This window comes from Euprymna scolopes, chromosome 6 (assembly GCF_053919585.1).
Source record: "Euprymna scolopes isolate OS-2025 chromosome 6, ASM5391958v1, whole genome shotgun sequence".
Taxonomy (NCBI): domain Eukaryota; kingdom Metazoa; phylum Mollusca; class Cephalopoda; order Sepiida; family Sepiolidae; genus Euprymna; species Euprymna scolopes.
Genome location: NC_136487.1, coordinates 67,323,192 through 67,342,740, shown reverse-complemented (window position 1 = coordinate 67,342,740; position 19,549 = coordinate 67,323,192).

Below are 19,549 nucleotides of genomic sequence, written 5' to 3'. Positions count from 1 at the left end.
GGCCCCCAACCGCAGGCCAACAGACTTGCTACGGTTGAAGATGGCCCCTGTTACTTCTTCGTATCGAGCGAGCGCCTCGACCACTGCTTGAACGTCCGTGAGGCAAGACACGAACACGGTGACGTCATCGGCGAACGCGGAAACCCTGGCTCGTGTGCCTCCAGGGAGAGCTATTCCGCGCAGGACTGGTGTAGCCGCCTCGTCCCTTAATTTGCGAAGGAGGGGTTCCAACGCCAGGACATACAACAGAGGCGACAGCGGACAACCCTGTCGCACCGACCGAGAGACAGCGAATGACTCCGACAGCTTACCGTTGATCTGCACCGCTACCGTCGGCCTGTCATACAGAACAAAGATCCACTTGCGGAAGTCCGGATTAACTCCGGCGGCCTCTAGCACAGATCCTAGGAACCGATGGTCGACCCTATCGAATGCCTTGGACTGATCCAAACTGATCAGCGCGGCTTCGGCGTCGTCTTCTGTCCCCTCTATGATCGAGTGTATCAAGTGCAAATTGTCTTGAATCGATCTCCCCTTCACAGCATAAGTCTGGTCCGGTTCGATCAAGTCAGTGATGACAACCTGCAAGCGATTCGCAAGAATCTTTGCCAAAATCTTTAACTCTGTGTTTAGCAGAGTCAAGGGCCTAAAATCATCAAAGTTTTCCCTCCCACCATGCCGTTGACCTTTCCTCAGCAATGTGATCACACCCTTGGTCACCTGTCCAGGGATGGAACCCTGGGCAAACCAATGGGTGAACATATCCTTCAGAATAGGGACCAACATGGGCGACAGCCTCAAGTAAAACTCGTAGGGTAAACCATCAAGCCCCGGGGATTTGTTATAGCCGACCTGCTTCAACGCAGTAATGACCTCATGTTCAGTAATAAGACCATCACAGCTAGCCGCCCGAGCCGCCGTGAGGCAGGGCGAGTCAGCCAAATAGCTGCCAAACTCATCAACCCTGAGTCCGGGTAGTTGGGTGAAGCGCACCGATAGATGCTCCCGAAACCCCTCGCAGATCTCCCGAGTCGATACTAAGGGGTGTCCTTCCAGGTTATGTACTTTACGAATGTACCCATCCGAACCGCGCCTTAAAGCAGCCTTACGCTCAACAGCGTCAACATTCACAGCCTCGTTAGAAACTTTCTTTAACCTAGCCCTAACTACTTGACCTTCATACCGCTCGCTAGCCAAGCGGTTGAGATCTTGTTTAGCTAGTGCTAACTCTAGGGGGTCCCCCCTCCACCGCCCGGGTCAGCTTATCCTCTAAACGCTTCTTTGCCTTAGCCTTATCTATCGCGAGGCGTTGGCTATACTGGACAGAGAAGCGCCTAATTTTGGCCTTGAGACTAACCCACCACTTACTCCCTGTAACCGCCCCCACTAAAGCCCGCTGAATTAGCTCAGTGACCATCAACCGGTAGTCCTCCAGCTCCAACAAGGTGCTGTTGAACTTCCAGTATCCGGCCAGTTTAGGCCTAGCACTTAAGCTCAAACGGGCCATAACAAGTTTATGGTCCGAGTGTCCTAGCAAGTGGAACGTGGGGCAAGATAGGAAGTCTACATCGCCTCTTCTAACTAACATCCGATCCAAGTTAGTGCTTGGATGGGAAGGCACTACAGGATGCCACGTCCACATCTCCCGCCCCGGATGATCCAGACGAAATCTGTCGACGAGATCGCACGAGGCCATCAGGTCAGACAGACTGCTGTCACACCACGCCGACCCGCTAGTCCCCCCGACCTTATCTATTTTGGGATCAAGGATTGCATTCCAATCCCCCATTAAAACTAACCGTTCCGGATCCACTAAGAAGCCCTCCAACCGTCGAAAAAAGGTTGCCCTCTCTACAGCAGCATTGGGAGCATAAACAGCAACAATCCGAAAAACACTACAATTAACAGCAACATCAACAACAAGCGCCCGCCCGTCCTCGCCTGCGTGAACAACATTCACCGACGCTGACAGGGTGCGACTCACTAGCAAGGAGATTCCACGACTATAGGTATTGCCATATGCTGAGTAGACATTGTAATCGTTTACCAGCACCTGACAATCCCCGTCACAAACAAAGTGGGTCTCCTGGATAGCGGCAATATCTACCTTGAGGGACACCACGTCTCTCACAACGCGCGAGGCCTTGCTTCGACACCTGATGCCCCTCACATTCAATGTAGCCAAGTTCAAAGACATGATCACTTACCTCAAGCACTGTCACAGACGGGTCTGAAATCCTGGGCAGTGAGGACATGGCAGGCCTGGCCAAGGCTGCCGGTAAGTAAATTCGATAAAGGTGATCCATCCTTGGCCACGCCCCCCACGTCCAGGGGGAAGGTTAGTTTGAGTGCCCTGTATAGCGATGGGTGTACATACATGGGGATTCTACCCTCACATTTAAAGAAAATGTTGGTCAGTGAAGGATGGTCCCTATCCACCAGCTGCTGGCCTGGGATCGCATTCTTCGCTGCCTTAATCATTGCCCACATTCCTCCAGTCCTAGCGTCCTTGTCGACCCTAACGAAAGTGGTCAACAAGGGAGCGTCCTTGAATTTAGTGGGGTCTGTTACTAGGTCTCCACCGACTTTTTCAAAGTTTTTAAGTTTATTGTACCGGACCTTCTGTTGTCCTTAAGGTCCGGAGCCGGTTGGAGAGGGTCTGTTTCACAAATCCTGCTTCCTGGCAGGAAGGGGAGCTTTTTGGTCCGTTCAGTGCGGACTTTGGGAGTGGGGGAGGGGACCTCTTTTGGTTGATGGGGAGGCTGAGCGCTTGGGGAGGGGGTAGCCTGCTCGTTTTCTTCTTTTTGGCTCCTGTCACGGGATGAGGGGCGGGAAGAGTTTCTTGGGGCCTTTATAGGAGAGGGGGAAGGTTGTTCGGGTTGCTGGGGTGTTGGGATCACAGGGGGCTCATCCTCTGTTGTTGTTGCGAGGGAGTCCTTCTCAGTCTCAGTGGGGGTAGGAGGGTTTGCGCGTGTCTTGCGGCTTTTCCTCCTCCTGGCCCTCCTGATCTCTGTTGCGCTCAGGGCCATAGAGACTGTTGTTGTCTCTTCCTCTGCCTCTGACGCGGCCTCCTCCTCAGATTCTGGTAGTTTCCTCTTGTTTGAGGAGGAGGGTGTCTGTGTGTCCATTTTCTCCGTCTCGCTCTTCGGTTGTTCTTGGTCTTGGGTGACTGTCTGCAAGGATGGCTGTTTGTTGATCTTGCCTTTCTTTACGACCGTCACCCAGCCTGTCGGTGCCTCTGGAGGATTTGCGGCCGGCGCGGGAGCAGCGGCTTGATTTGTTGTCACGCTTGTTCCCGCCGCTTTTGTGGGCTTCTTCCCTCCATTCCTCTTCGGACAGTCCTTCGCCATATGCCCTTGTTGTGTGCACAGCCAGCAATGGGGCCTCCTCCCTTCCACTATAAGGGAGAGTGTCCACTCTCCGAACTTGAGTGTGGCTGGGATGGCGTAGAATCCAGCCTTGTCCAGGACCATCTGTACTTTGTACTCCCCGGTCATGATGTTTCTTAATCCGCGGACCGGGGTGACTTCCTCTACGTCTCCATACTGGCTTAGGATAGCCCCCAGTTGTTTGGCCTCCATATAGCAGGGGACGTTTAGAGCAGAAACATTTGCTCTCCTCTTGTTCATCTAGATGGGTTGGAGCTTTATGTTCCTGCTCTGATGGCAGGTCCTGGACAGCCTGACTGCGTCTTCGGAGGTGGGGAGCAGAACATCCCACTGTGCGTAACTCCTTCTACAGATGTAGTTGGCGGGAATGTTCTGTTCCAGCTACACGTTCATCATGGTGTCCTTGTTGACGCCCGTCAGACCCCTTGTCTTGGTGTCTGAAGTTATCAGCGAAAGCACTCTTTTCTCCAGAACTTCCACTAAACCCGGGAGGGGTTGGATGTTGTTCCCCTGGGTATACTCCTTGTAAGTGGAGTCGAAGAGTGCTCTGTAGTCTTCGGGCGTCAACTTCCCTTGCTGCTCTTTGGGGCCCCATGCCGGTCCTCCATCCTGGTGGGTGTCAGCTGGACTCGGGTTGGGGGGCGTAGCTGGTGTTGTGGGGCTCTCTCTTGTTATGGGCCTTTTTGGTTTCGGAACTGGCCCGTTACCAGGCAAAGTAGGCCATAGTGTTTTTGGCGTTGTTTCGTCCTGGCTTGGTTTGCTTTCCAGGCCGCTCCCCTTTCTTATTTTCTTCCTTTGCTGGGTGGCTGTCCCCTTGGGGGATGGAGGTGTCTCCCCTTCTGGTGCCGTGTTCCCAGCTGGAGCCTTGGTGGGTACTGTCAAGGGTGTCTCTCCTTCCAGCTTGCTTTTGTTACCACTGGCCGGAGAGTCACCCTTTTTCCGTATTTGGTCCTCTTGGGGAGTGTTGGGGGGGGGCAATCACTGTCTTCCCCGCCGAATAGTGAGCAGATGGAGGCTATTACATCTTCATCCAGCGCCTCGGTTTGGTCCGCGGTGCTGTTTTCCTCCTTTTCTGTTGGGGAGTCGCCCTTTGGGGGAGCGGGGGATGGTTCCCCGGTCTTCCTCCCTTGGTTCTGCCGTCCTGGGGTGCAGCTGGTTGGCTGGGTTCTGCACTTTCCCCAGCTAGTGACTTAACGGCAGGTTTTTCCGCTGGGTTGCCCTCGTGGGGAGCGGTTGCAGGTGCTTTTTGGGGGGTCGCCGCGGGCTGCGGCCCTACCCTCCCGCTTTCTTCCAAGGTCGCCGCGCGCCGGGGCCCTACCTTGTTTCCTGGCGCTGTCTCGCCGGGAAATGCATCAGCTCCCTCACATAGGGAGTCGTTCGCAGTTGAGATGCTGCGCATTTGGGGTGACGTACCCCTCCTGCCTGGCATCGTGGCGGTTGCACTGGCCGCTGGCGCGGACCAAAGTGTAGTGGGGGAAAAGAAAACCCAGGGGAATGGAGGGGGAGGAGCGGACTTTGAAGAAATTAGAGTTTTTGACTTCCCCTCACGGGGATGTCGGGTTAGCAGCTCAGATCCCCCCGCGAGGGGGGAGAGCAGAGAAGAAAGACGCAGTGGGTGCTAGCGGGTCAGAGTGCCGCGTCGCAATTAAGAGAGAGAGGGGATAGGCATCCCTGCCCACAGAGGGGAGCAGAAACGAAGCACCCGCCCTACCCCACGTCACCCTACCCACTAACTTACCCCAACGGAAGCGAGAAAGAGAACCCTGTCTGCTCGATCCACTGGGAGAGCAGCGAAGATAGACAAAGTTTGGGCCTGGCAGGTCAGAGTGCTGCTCAGGCAATTAAATGTGGAGAAATTAGACCATCCCCTGTCTCTAGAGGGAAGAGACCGGAACGAAGAAAAAACGCATGCAAAAAAAAAAACAACAACAAAAGAAGGTCTCAACTACCAGCTAGTGGTGCTGGTCCCGAGATTCCAGTCTCCCAAAAAAGGGGATCGGTTTCCGGGTCCAAGCTCCCACAAATGTGGAGTCGGTCCTTTAGGTCCTGACTCCCCAAAGGAGGGGGTCGGTCCTTGCTAACCAAGGTTAGTATGAAAACACCTTAACCTAGCCCGAAAGCCCGGTGGCGGAAAGTTTAGTAACTGAGAGAACAGATACTACACTTTGAGATATTAAATCTTTTATTCATGTTAAAAAATACAGTAAAATTAACGGTGAACAAAAAACTTAGGCACATGGCCAACTCAAAAGGGGGGATTTTGGGGTCGTTGGTCATCCTTGTCACTCCGGAACTAAACAAAGTCAAAAGTTTCTCCCAGCTAGTATCTTCTTTCACCATAATACCGCATTCACCCTTTCATATTGTGGGACGTCCTAGTAACTCCCAATTTTTAAAACATTTTTTATTGACGAGTAAAAACAAAAAAGATAACAATAAAATGGTACAATAATTCATTTGTGTCGAGAGCGGGGGAAGAAAAAATAAAAAGGTGATTAGTAGGACCCTCCCAACCCCGTCTAGTTGATAGACTGCCCGTTCCACTAGGTTTGTAAAAGGAACCTCGCTTCTGCGGGTCAGTCTCTAGGTGCGGATGCCCTCTAGATGGGAGTGAATGGAGAAAAGAAAATTTTTGTGGGTAAGGGATGGAGGTTAGTTTGTATTTCTTTTTCTCCAAGATGGGTAAAATTTAGAGGAAGTGGTGAAAACAAAAATTGCAGGTAAGAGGGGATGGGGATCTGTGAGGCTTCCTAATCGGGGAGGGATGGAACACACACTCAGCTAGCTGAGAGACTACTTGTTTAATTTAACTTTACAGAGCTGCGCGTTCCACACCTAGGCGGGGAACACGTATTCAAATTTGGCTCCTCTTCGTACACACAGACTTGCCACATGTATCCATCTTCTGTCAAATGCCGCGCGATGCAGCCTTCTTCTATCACATCTGATCTTCACCCGTAGTTGGTGTTTAAAGAACGCGATCAGATCTTGATCAGAAAAAGACAACACCCCCCGGCAACCTTGCAGACGCGACGTCCAAATCACCATTCTCGCCACGGCCAGGATCGTAACATAGACCATTTGTCTTTCCCGGTCCCACGGCGGCCTCACGTTGTCCACAACATTGGATACAGTAATTGGGCGAGGATGCTCAGGATCGATGCGAGCCGTCACCCCACTGACATACGACCAGTACTGGCGGAGTTCGCGGCAATCGAAGAAAGCGTGATCCGTAGTTTCCATTGCCGTTGTCCCACAACGGGGACAATCAGGCGACTCCAGAAACCCAGAACTGCATTGTATGTTGTTGAGTGGAAGTGCATTTCGGGCCAATCGCCAGGTCAGAGAGAACTCCGAATTGTTCTGATGACTCGAACCTGGCGCCCAGCTCCACGCGGAGCGGATCTCACTCTGCTGCCACCCCAAACGCGCGCATAGCGGGTCGTCAGCGGCCCCCTTCACTAGATCCCTGTGGAGTTCCCTACGGGTAGCAGTCACAAGGTCACTGGACCTTGGTAGTCGTTTTAGCGCGGCTCGGCACTCTTTCATGTAGGCAGATTCTCCCCGCGGCCTGCGACGGCTCTCGATGGAAGGGTCGAGAACGAGGTCGGGGAAGGCGGCAGTAACCACGGGGTGCCACGGTTGGTCATCTTGCATATAGTGGCTCAGGAAGGCCAGCCTCTCAGCATCTCGATGACACTTCAAGTCCGGCATTCCCAAGCCTCCCTCACACGGACGTTGAATACAGACCTGTCTGCTCACCCAGTGTCTTCCTCTGTCCCAAAGGAGCGAGGACAAGAGTTCGACAAGAGCTTTTAGGTGTTGTGCAGGCAGGGGAAGTACGGCCAGTCGGTAAAGGATGAGAGGAAAGACGTAAGTGGCGCACGCCTCAGCTCTACCCTTTAAGGAAAGTTTCCTAGGAAGCCACGAATTGACTGCAGCCTCCACCTTTGACCGTACCTCCAACCAATTCTTGTCAAGCTGGAGACCCGGTCCGAACCACACGCCGAGGATCCGGACCGGGCCATCTGTCCAGCTGAAGGGCGCAGGGAGGTTTGCGTTGCCACTCCATGCGCCCAACCGCAGTCCTACCGACTTGTTGCGGTTTATCTTGGCCCCTGTAATTCTTTCGTACTGTGTGAGTGCCTCCGACACGACCTCAATGTCTCTGAAGCCCGACACGAAGATCGTGACATCATCGTCGAACGCGGATACCTTGGCAGCTGAGCCGCCAGGCAGAGCCATTCCGCGCAGGGCCGAATTTGCCTCCCCATGTCTCAGCTTGCGGAGAAGAGGCTCCAAAGCCAGGACATAAAGCAGGGGCGACAGCGGACAACCCTGACGAACCGACCGAGAGATAACAAAGGGCTTCGAGCGCTTTCCGTTCACTTGCACGACAGCCATGGGCTGTCGATACATTATGGAGATCCACTTGCAAAAGTCCGGTTTAAAACCGGCGGCCTCTAAGACAGATGCCAGGAAACGATGGTCGACCCTATCGAAAGCTTTGGACTGATCTAAGTTTATCAGCGCGGCTTCCGTGTCGTCATCTATTCCCCCCTCTAGGATCATGCGGATCAGGTGCAAGTTGTTCTGAATCGATCTCCCCTTCACAGCGTAGTTCTGTTCCGGTTCAACCAACTCGTCGATAACAACCTGCAGCCGATTCGACAGGACCTTGGCCAAAATCTTCAACTCTGTGTTTAGCAGAGTTATGGGCCTGTAGTCGTCTAACTCTTCCCCTCCATGCCCATCACCTTTCTTCAGCAATGTGATCACTCCCTTGGTCACCTGCCCTGGGATGGATCCCTGAGCAAACCAATGGTTGAACATATCCGTCAGAAGAGGCAGAAACATGGGCGACAGCCTCAAGTACAGTTCGTATGGCAGACCATCAAGTCCTGGCGATCTGTCACAGCTGACCTGCTTCAGCGCAGTAAAGACCTCCCGCTCCGTCACCCGGCCCTCGCAACTAGCCGCTCTAGCCGCCTCGAGGCGGGGAGAGTCGGCCAAATAGTCGCTAAACTCAAGGACCGGAAGATCGGGCTGCTGCGTAAAACGCTCCTCGAAATGTTCTCGGAACCCCTCGCACATCTCCCGAGTCGATTCCAGGGTGCGTCCATTCGGATGTTTGATTTTTGCAATGTATTTGTCCGAGCCACGCCTAGAAACCTCACGGCGCACGTCTGCATCAGAATTGACTGCTTCGTTGCCTATTTTTCTAAGCCTAGCTCTAACTACTTGGCCTTCGTAACGCTCGCTAGTCTCGCGTAGAAGGTCCTGCTTAGCTAGTTCCTGACTAGCCCTATCACCCTCCCCCGTAGCCTGGGCTAGTTTCTGCTCTAGCTTCTTCTTCATCTTGGCCTTATCTAGTGCGAGGCGCTGGGCATACTTGACGGAGAAGCTTCTGATCTTGGCTTTGAGACCTAACCACCACTTACTCCCGGTAACCGCCCCCACTAGTGCCTTTTTAATCAATTCTCTTAACTGATCTTGGAAGTCTTGTATCTCCAGAAGGGAGGTGTTTAACTTCCAGTACCCTGCTAACTTAGGCCTATTTCCGAGCTTCAGCCAGGCCATAACTAATTTATGGTCCGTCTGGCCTAGCCAAGTGAACGTGGGACAAGATAAGAAGTCTACTTCGCCTCTCCTAACTAACATCCTGTCCAAATAGGTATTTGGATAGGAGGAAACACTATTGGTCCACGTCCACATCTCCCGCCCTGGATGCTCGAACCGAAACCTGTCGACCAGACCGCATCTAGCAATCAGATCAGCCAGGCTGGACTCGCACCTCTCCGATCCTCTAGCTCCGCCTCCTACCTTATCTATGTCGGGGTCTAAGATGGAATTCCAATCCCTCATTAGCACTACCCGCTTCCGACAATCTACAAACGCGTCAAGCTGACTGAAGAATGAGACCCTCTCACGAGCGGTGCTGGGCGCATGAACCGCAATCACCCGAAACACAGAATCTTTTACGGCAACATCGGCCACAACCAGCCTACCCACCGCATCTCTATGGACAACGTCGACCGTCGCCGACAGGGTACGTTTAACCAGCACGGAAACTCCCTTCCCCCGCGGGCTGCCATATGCTGAGAAAACCTCAAAGTCTCGGGCCAGCACCTGACAGTCCACAGAGGAAACGAAATGCGTCTCCTGAATCGCAGCAACATCCACTCCCAAGGACAAGAGGTCGTGCCGGAGGCGAGCCGCCCGGCCCGATGATCTCAAGCCCCTCGCATTCAGACTAGCCAAATTCAAAGCCATGGTACCTACCTTAAGGTGTGTTACACTCAGCTCCGAAGTCAGCCGGGGAAAGGACACCGACGTTGTGTGCAATGCTCAAGGTGGTCAGGTTTTTCATGTCCTGACCTTCTCTCACAATGCCGCCGACATCCAAAGGGTAAGTCAATTTAAGGGCCCTATAGAGTGACGGATGGACCAACACTGGGACCCTTCCCTTGCATTGTTTTGCGAGTTCCTCAAGGGAAGGGTCATTTTTCCTAATCAGTTCAATTCCCGGATCAGCCCCTTCAGCGGCTTCCAGCATTGTCCACACGTTGGTTTTGCAGGCCTCAGGAAGCCTGACGAAAGTTGTTAGCCGTGGGGCGTCCGGGAAATTAGAGGGGACATTAACGTTTTTTCCCCCTATCTGTTGGCAGTCCAGCAGAGGTTTTAAATTTTTTCTCTGCCGGTGTGGTAAGCCCATTGCCACAGACAGGGGGTCTACAGAACAAAGTTCATCTCTCGTTTCGAGGGCGAGAGTCCCTGTTGGAGTGAGTCCGTAAGTGGGAGAATCTGAAGGGTCTCTCCCTCTCCCGGGTTCATTCTTTTCTTTCTGGGATGGCGGCTCAATTTGCATTTGTGTGGGGACGAGTGTCTGTGTGGTGTCTGGTGTTGGTGTTGGTGCGGTGTCTGGTGTTGGTGTGATGTCTGGTGTTGGTGCGGTGTCTGATGTTGGTGTTGGTGCGGTGTCTGGTGTTGGTGTTTGTTATATTCCTAAATACTTAGGAAATAAAGACAAACGTGAGTTACACCGAGTGGTATGTGTAATGGGGTTTATTTATAATACAGAAACGTAAGGCTGCTCGCCTAAGGTAAATAGAAGTACATAGTAACAAGTATGGGGAAGAAAGTCTGATCATCAACACGTAAGACTATCCGTCTTACTGCGACTGCTTGTCTGCCGCTGTCTGCCCAACAGTCCAATATATATATACAGTTTGTAACCGGTGTATATCCAGTTATGTTCCTTCACAACACCTCCCCCTGAAGCTGAAATCTTCCTGATTTTAGCTTAAATACCTCTTCCTTTTAGGGTCAGGGCTTAATCTCCTGGTAACTTTTCTCTTTCTTGCGCTTTTCCTTCTGGTCAGCGTTACCCGGGGTAAAGGTTTCTGTCCAGCCCGTATGGTCGGTTCAGGCGAAATATTCATTGTTTGCGGTACACACGCTGGTTTTGGTATATCAAAAATATCGCACAATGTTTCCATTGGTGTCTCTTCCACATTTGGAGACAGTCTGGGACGTATTTGATTTCTGTGTCTTTTGCAGACAAAACTTAATCCTTGGATGGTATAGACCATGCTCCCAATCCTTTTTTTGATAATACCTTCAACCCACTGATTTCGTCCATTTTGAAAATTTTTGAAATATACATTTTCACCTGGGGAGAAGCACTTGGTATTAAGGTTTTCTTTTTTGAAAACTTTCTTTTTCTCTGGTAGCAGCCTATCGAAGACAGATCTTATCTTTCTTGCAAACATTAGCTCAGCCGGGGAAGAATTGACATTATTATTAGGATTTGGTGTCACCCTGTAAATTGCTAAAAATGTTTGAATACATTGTTCGTCTGTGTCCGTAGTAAGATTTTTCTTAAGTGCCCTTTTAAACGTATCTACAAATTTTTCGGCCAACCCATTCGATCGTGGATGGTACACAGGTGTTGTCATATGTAGAATATTTAGTGAGTCACAGAATTCTTTGAATTCATGAGCAGTAAATGCTGTTCCATTATCGCTCACTAAGGTTTTTGGCACTCCAAAACGGCTAAAAATTTCATTAAGCGCACTCACAGTGTTTTTTGCTGTTGGATGTCTAAACTTAAATATTTCTGGCCATTTTGAAAAAGAATCTACAATAATCAAGTAAAAATAACCATTTATAGGTCCCGCATAATCAATATGCAGACGTGACCAGGGTAGGTCCGTCTTTGGCCATGGCGTCGTTTTTACTGGAGGATCTCGAGCTGCTAATTGACATCCTCTGCATGTCTTGACACATTTTTCAACTTCCTTGTCCATACCAGGCCAGTACACATATCCTCTCATAAGGGATTTCATTCTCGAAATGCCCGGATGACCTGTATGAAATTCCTTCAGAATTTTCCTCTGTAACGTTAGTGGAATTACGATCCTCTCACCATACATGAGCACATCTTCACAGATGGAAAAAGGCGTTGTTTGATCTACCTTTTTATTTTTTTTTATCCATCCCAATTGATTTTTCATTTTCTTAATGAAAATGTCATTTACTGCCTCTTTTTTTATTTTTTCGAAAGTTACCGGAAGTTCACGTATCATATTACACATTGAACTTGTACATTCACTTTCGTCTTTAAGCGCAGCAATTACCGTTTCTTCGAAACTTTCGCTTCTTTTAGGGATCAACCGTGATAATGCATCTGCGTGTCCTAACTTTTTTGAGGATACATGTTCCATCTTAAACTGATAGTTTAAGAGGGTTACAGCCCATCGCTGTAATCGATTCGCAGTATGTGTGGGAATGCCTTTCTTTGATCCAAATATGGTAAGTAGGGGTTTATGGTCGGTTTGCAAAATAAAAGATCGTCCATGGAGAAATCGATTGTACTTTGTAATTCCAAATATTATCGACAGCGCCTCTTTTTCAATTTGGCTGTAATTTTTCTCCGCTGCAACCAACGTTCTTGAAGCATGGGCGATAGCTTTTGTCCTACCATCCTCATACTTGTGAAGTAATACAGCGCCAACACCGTAATCACTGGCGTCCGTTGCTAGTATTAGTTCCTTTTCTGGATTGAAATGTGCCAATGCTAAGTCTGACAGTAGACATCTTTTGATATTTTGGAAAGCAGATTCACATTCCTTATTCCAGTTCCATTTAACACCCTTTTTCAGTAACTCGTTAAGAGGAGCTCTTAAATTATGTATGTTAGGGATGTAAATTGCATAGTATTGAACTAATCCCAAAAACGATTTTAATTTTGTCACTGAATCTGGAGCAGGCATCTTTTCAATTGCTTCAGTCCTTTGTGGATCCGGTCTTCGACCCTCTTTGTCGATTATTTGACCTAGATATTTAATTTTTTTCATAAAAAAATCGCATTTTTCTGGGCTCAATTTAAAACCAAATTCCTGTATTCTTTTGAATACTTCTTTTACATGCTTCTTATGATCTTGCAAATTTTCACTTTTAATTAGGATATCATTAAGGTAGGCCATTGAAAATTCCAACCCTGCCAGCATCGTGTCCATAATTTGCTGGAAAATAGCAGGAGCAACCTTTAATCCAAAAGGAAGCCTCTTTAGCTTAAAAATGCCCTTATGAGTATTTATGCCTAAGTATTTGGAGCATTCATCGCTGATCTTAATTTGCAAGTAAGCATCTGAGAGGTCTATCTTAGAAAAAATTTTTCCTCCGTTAAGCTTAGAGAACAGATCTTCTGCGGACGGAAGGGGATAATTATGGTCCAATAGACAGTCATTTAAACCCGTTGAAAAATCTCCACAGACCCTTATTCTGTTATTTTTTTTCTTTACATACACGGTTGGACTTGCCCAATCTGTGTGGTTAACTTTTTCAATGACTTCCAGTTGTTGAAGTCTATCCAACTCTTTTTCGATTGCGTCCATCGCTGAAAAAGGCACATTCCTTTTAGGTTTGAATACTGGAGTGGCATTTTTCTTTAATTCAAATTTTGCCTCTGTCTTAATACAGAGTCCTAGTCCTTCGGCAAAAACATTGGGAAATTCAGTTTTCAAATCCTTCAGGAAGTCTTCCCTTTGGTTTGCTTTTTCTGCAGTTAAAACGTTACAAAACGAATTTATGGGTTTCTCCCATAAATTAAACAGGACAATCCAATCTACCCCAAACAGGCATGTATTCTTTCCTGGTACGACGTACACTTTGGATTTATGAGTCTGGTTAGCGAATGTCACTTTGCATTTTAATTCTCCCTTGAACTCTAATCTTTTGCCGCACACACTTCTCGCCGTCTTTCTGGTTTTCGTTGATTCAGGTCGACCTATCCTTTTCCATATATCTTCATTTATAATACTAATATCTGCACCGCTATCCAGAAGCAATGTAACCAGATGTCCATTTATCCGAACATCAACATATTTCCGTCTTTCGCAGCTTTTTTCTTTATTCATGCGAAGCGTATTTACATTATCGGTCCCTTGTCTTTTCTTCTGGGCACAGTATGTTCCCTTGTGACCTCTGAGACCACATTCATAACATATTTTGTTCCTAAACCAGCAGGTCTTATTGTTGTGTCTTAAACTACCACAACATTTACACTTTAGCTTTGGGTCTTTGTATCCTTTAAGGATCCTGTGTTCTTGGAACCTGGACTTTCTTGTGGTCCCTTGCCTTTTTACTTGCTGCACCTTAAAAATATTTTTCTCTTCAATGCGAGTGTTGTCTTTCTTTATGTTAATCAGACGTTGACACTCTTCAGTGACTTTTTGCAATGTTATGTTAGGATCCGCCTCCATAATTGTTAGGATCCGTGAACGTATATCTTTGTCCCTTGGTGCTGTGAGACCTTGTACAAAGATTAAACATTTAAATTGGTCTGCGGAAATTTCATTCAATTTAAATGATTCGCATAAACAGTTCACAGTGCAAGCATATTCTAGATAGTCTTCAGCTTCTGCCTTCTGAATGTTCAAACATTTGTATCTAGAGTGAAATAGGCTATCCCCTTTTATCAAATATTTTCGACAAGGTACTTATTGTTTCCTCGAACGAAACCTCCTCCGGTTTTTTTGGTAGAATTAGATTTGCATACTTGGTGTTTTCCTCAGTACCCAGTTTTTGTAGTAGCAGGGTAACTTTTTCCTCATCGGTCCAGTCTAAACATCTTTTCGTAAAAATTGTTTCGTATCTTCTGTAGTATGCAGGGAAAGTAACACCAGTATCCGGGGAGTAACGAAATTCCGTTAGTGAATTTGAAATACCCTCGGCAGAAAAATTAGTCTTCTTCCCGGTCGACGTTAGAATTAGCTTTTCTAAATTCTTTTGCTGTGTCGACATTTGTCGTTGTAGTATGTGTGTTTGTTCTTGTTGTGCCTCTAAAGTTTTTTGTGTTCTTTCTTGTTGTTGTTGCAGCTGTTGCTGTAGCTGTTGTTGTTGAATTTGTTGTTGTTGTTGTTGTTGCGCTAAAAATTGTTGAGTCATTTTTGTCTGTTCCTGGATGCTAAGGGCTAGAGCCTTAGTTAACTCTGCTAATTGTTCCATGTTAGCTTCTAGTACAAAAATGTCTTTTCGAATTCTACACAATAATTCCAAAGAAAAATCGTAAATTTACGTATATCGTAAATTAGTAGCAATATGCAGACACAACACGTTTCAACAAAGTTCATCCATAGTAATTCAACAGGCTTTGTAAAATAATTCTTTTTTTTTTTTTTTTTTTTTCAACAACGTAAGTTCATACACAAAATATTTCTTACTTCCCACGACAAATAGTTCCAATTATTTATATAAAGGCAATAACAAACAATTAATTTTCCAAAAAAAAAAAAAAAATATATGGCTGCCGTTCCCACGTGGCATAAAATGGTACAATAGTCGTTGTATTTATATTTTTTCTTTCGAAACTCGTAATCCTTTAGTGTAGTTTCGAATTCAACTTGCGACCATTTTTTTTTTTTTTTTTTTTTTTTACTTGTCAAAATAAATATAAATTCCACTTTACCTTGAACATGTTTCTATAATTTCTTGTGAGTTCTTTACGAAGAAAAATCCGTACTTTTCGCTACTTTAGGTAGGAAAAATTTTTAAATTCATTGACGCACGTGGTCAAAAATCCTTGTGTAGTTTGTTTTTTTCGTAAAACAAAAAATCCTTGCATTGTACACAGTCCTTGGTACGGTAATTTATCTCTGTTAAGAGAAAGAACATCCTTTCGTCGCCATTGTTATATTCCTAAATACTTAGGAAATAAAGACAAACGTGAGTTACACCGAGTGGTATGTGTAATGGGGTTTATTTATAATACAGAAACGTAAGGCTGCTCGCCTAAGGTAAATAGAAGTACATAGTAATAAGTATGGTGAAGAAAGTCTGATCATCAACACGTAAGACTATCCGTCTTACTGCGACTGCTTGTCTGCCGCTGTCTGCCCAACAGTCCAATATATATATACAGTTTGTAACCGGTGTATATCCAGTTATGTTCCTTCACAACAGTGTTGGTGCAGTGTCTTGTGTTGGTGCAGTGTCTGGTGTTGGTGCGGTGTCTGATGTTGGTGTTGGTGTTAGTGCGGTGTCTAGTGTTGGTGCAGTATGTGGTATGGGGGTGGAAGTGGGTTGTGTTGTTGTTAGAGATGGTGTATGCTCACAGGGAGTGGGGGCTGCCTTTTCTTCCCCTTTCCTTTTCTTTTTTATTCTTTTGAATGAACCGGGGAGTGGTGAGGTTGAGTTCCTCTCCCTCTCACTAGCAGATTCATCCTCAGAGGAGCAGTGTTTTCTTCGCTTGATCCCCGTCTCAATTGGTGTGGGGACCGTTGGTTGTTGCTGCTCCTCTAATTGTTGTTTCTCCGGTTGATGCTGTTGCTTTTCTGGTTGCTGCAGCCGTTTTTGTTGCTGCTGTTCTGGCTGTTGCTGTTGCTGCTGTTTTTGTTGTTGCTGCTGTTTTCGTGGCATTGGTTGTGGAATTGGCCGCGGCAGCTGATGTTGTTGCTGCGGCTGGTTCAACGGCTGGTTTGGCTGCTGCTGCTGTGTCTGCTGCCATGGCTGTTGCTGCGGCTGTTGTGGAGGCGTCTGTTGTTGTTGCTGCCTCGGTTGTTGGGTTGGTTGTGGAACGGTGGCAGATGGGATTGTGGGCTTCCGTTTCCGCCTCATTACCGTGATCCATTCCTCCCCTTTGGCCTCCTGCACAGTTTTGGGTTTCCTCGGTGCTGGGGTTGGTGCTCTGGTTGCAGGAGTTGTGACAGCCTGTTTGGACACTGGTGCTGTCTCAGAGGTTGGGACCGCCTTTAGTGTCACTTGAGTAGGAGTTGACCTTTGAGGGCAGCTCTTGGCCATGTGACCCTGTTTTTGGCAGAACCAGCAGTGCTGACGACGCCCCTCCACTACTACTGTCATAGTTGCCTCCTTAAATGTCAGCTGTGCTGGTATCGCCTGGAAGCCTTCTTTCTTTAGCCTCATGGCCACAGTGTAGCTGCCCAAGTGCATGCCGGTTTTCGACCGCACTGGGGTTATTTTTTCCACCTCGCCGAACTGTGTGAAGAAGGATCCCAGGATTTCTGCTGATATTTGCATAGGTACATTGAATACCTGCACCCGGGTCCTTGTCCTGCCCTGGTATTCGGGCTTTAGTTTTGTTCTCCCATACTTAATTTCCTGTAGGGAGAGTCTCTCCGCATCTTCCTTGGTGGGTAGGAGGATGTCCCACATGGCGTAGCTCCTCTGGTACAGGTATAATACCGGGATGTTTAGCTTGTGTAGGAGCCCTGCCATGTCTTCCTTTTTCATCCCTAGGAGGCGGTTTTCCGGCATATCCGAGATGATGAGGGAGAGCACTCTGTCTTCGATTGCCTCCCAAGCGCCTGGCACTGGTTTAATTTCTGCCCCCTCTATGTATTGTCTGTACTTGGTCAAGTACAAGTCTCTATACTCTTGAGGGGACAGTTGCTTCTCTACAGTCTTCCCCCATGCCGACCCTCTTGTTGGTGTTGGATCTTTGGTGAGGTTGGACTGTTTTTGCTGTTCCTTGGCGGAAGGGTTGCTATTTTGAGGGGCATTTCCCTTTCCGCTTTCCTTTGGGACCGACTCTCCCTGCTCTATACTTCTTCCAGGAAATACTTCCCTTTTTGGGGAGTCGGCCTCCTGGGGAGCATTGTCCTCTTTATTGTCCTTGGGAGCTTTTGCCCCTTTTGTTTTGGGGAGGTCTAGGCTGTATGCCCCCTCGTTTTCTTGATTTGCTCCCCTTTTGGGGCAGTAGCCCTCCTGGGGAGCACTGTCTCTCTTGTCGTCCTTTGGGGCTACTGCCTCTTGATTTTTGTTGTCAGAGCGGGCTGCCCTGTCCAACATTGTTTTTTCTCCCCTTTGTGGGGAGTCGCCCTCTTGGGGAGCACTGTCTCCCTTATCGTCCTTTGGGGCTACTGCCTCTTGATTTTTTTTGTCGGAACGGGATGCCCCGTCCAACATTGTTTTTCCTCCCCTTTTTGGGGAGTCGCCCTCTTGGGGAGCTGCTGGTGAGTTTTCTCCCTTCTGAGGGGCGTCCTTTGGTTTAGTGTCCGGGCGGTATGCCCCGTTGCTTTTTGCTTCCCCTGTTGGGGAACCGTCCTCTTGGGGAGCAGTTTTTCTTGTGGTAGCCTCCTGGCTGGGGGTATCTGTATTGGTGGTCCCCGGGCTGGGGGGTGTCCATTTTTGAAAAAAGCTCTCTCTTCCCTGTATAAATTCACCAAAATGAGTGACGAGGAGTCGGCGTCCAAATTGGGAGCCGACTTTGGCGCCAAAAAGAAGTGGCGCCAAAGGCGGCAAGAGGGGAGATAGAACTGAGAGAGGGAGTGGGAAGTTAGTGGAGGGAAGAGAGAAAGTGTTTCCGACCCTCCCTCGCGGGAAGGTCGTAAATTATCAGCTCGGATCCCCCCGTGAGGGGGGAGAGCAGAGAAAGACAGACCAAGTGGGGGTGCGGACAGAACGCTACCCAACAAGCTCTCCGGGCACGAGAATGTGTCGCCAGAACAACACTGCCTATCGCTGTGTATGTATCAGAGAACAGATACTACACTTTGATCTTGTTTATATATTTTATTGAGAAAGAAAAAATTGAACATAAAAAACGTACAAAAAATTCAATTCAACAAAATTAGGCACAAGGCCCTACAAGAAATTGGGAGGGGGAGGGTACAGGGTCTTTTTGACTACGTAACAGATGAGACTTTGAAGTCTTACTCTTTACTGGCAACATTTACCAAAATACCTCAATCACTCTGTGGATCCTAATCTAACTAATAACCCCAGCGTTCAATGTAAAATTTAACTATGTACAATTTGTATATTCATTTCTGTATGTTGTGTGTGCATTTTTTTTTTTTTTTTTTTTTGTGTGTGTGTGTGTATGTGTAAGAAAATAAAGTTCGATTTCATTAGAAAGAGTTCTTGAATTAATTGGCATAAAATGTTCGTGGAGTGGGAAAAAACTAATGAAAATGTTCATTTCAAAAAAAAGGAAAAAACTACTAATGTGTTGTTAGTAAGACCCCCCTGTACTATTCTATGTGGCTAGATCCCCCACTGTTTTCCGGGGAACCGAAAACAAGCAGAGCATCCCTAATGGGGTTTGGGGAAGTCGCCTTAATGGAGGTGGGAGAAAATAAAGCAACGGATGGAGGGGGTAGGAAGGTGACCTCTGAGTAGGGGGATGACCGGGGCATCAGAAAATAAAGATGAGGAGCAGGGGGGTTGGGCAGACTCAGAGGTTCTCTAATACCAAAAAATAAAATCAGGAACAGGATCTCATTTGTACCACCAGTCAAGAGTTACTTTACTGAACTTATAATGCTAACCTAGGCGGGATGGGTTCCGTAGGACCCAGCACCGCCCATGCCATGCCTAAGGAGGGAACAATCTTGACCAAAAGGCCAAGCAAGTGATTATTATCCCATGTATAGTAGTGATTTCAAAAGTTATAAATACATATGACTCGGGTACCATCCAATCGAATCGAACTCAGAGCGCTTAGCTCTCCAGCCTTAGTCGTTATTTATCTCTTCAGCGTCGTTGCCGTCTCAGTTAACGAGAGATGGGTACGAAAGGGTAAACATTAAGCGTTGCTAAGCCATAAATGTTGAAATTATACCATGTGTAAAAGTAATAGCAGAAGTAATGTTTTATTCGACTCCTTGCTAGTGTCAACTATTTTGGTTTTAATTTTG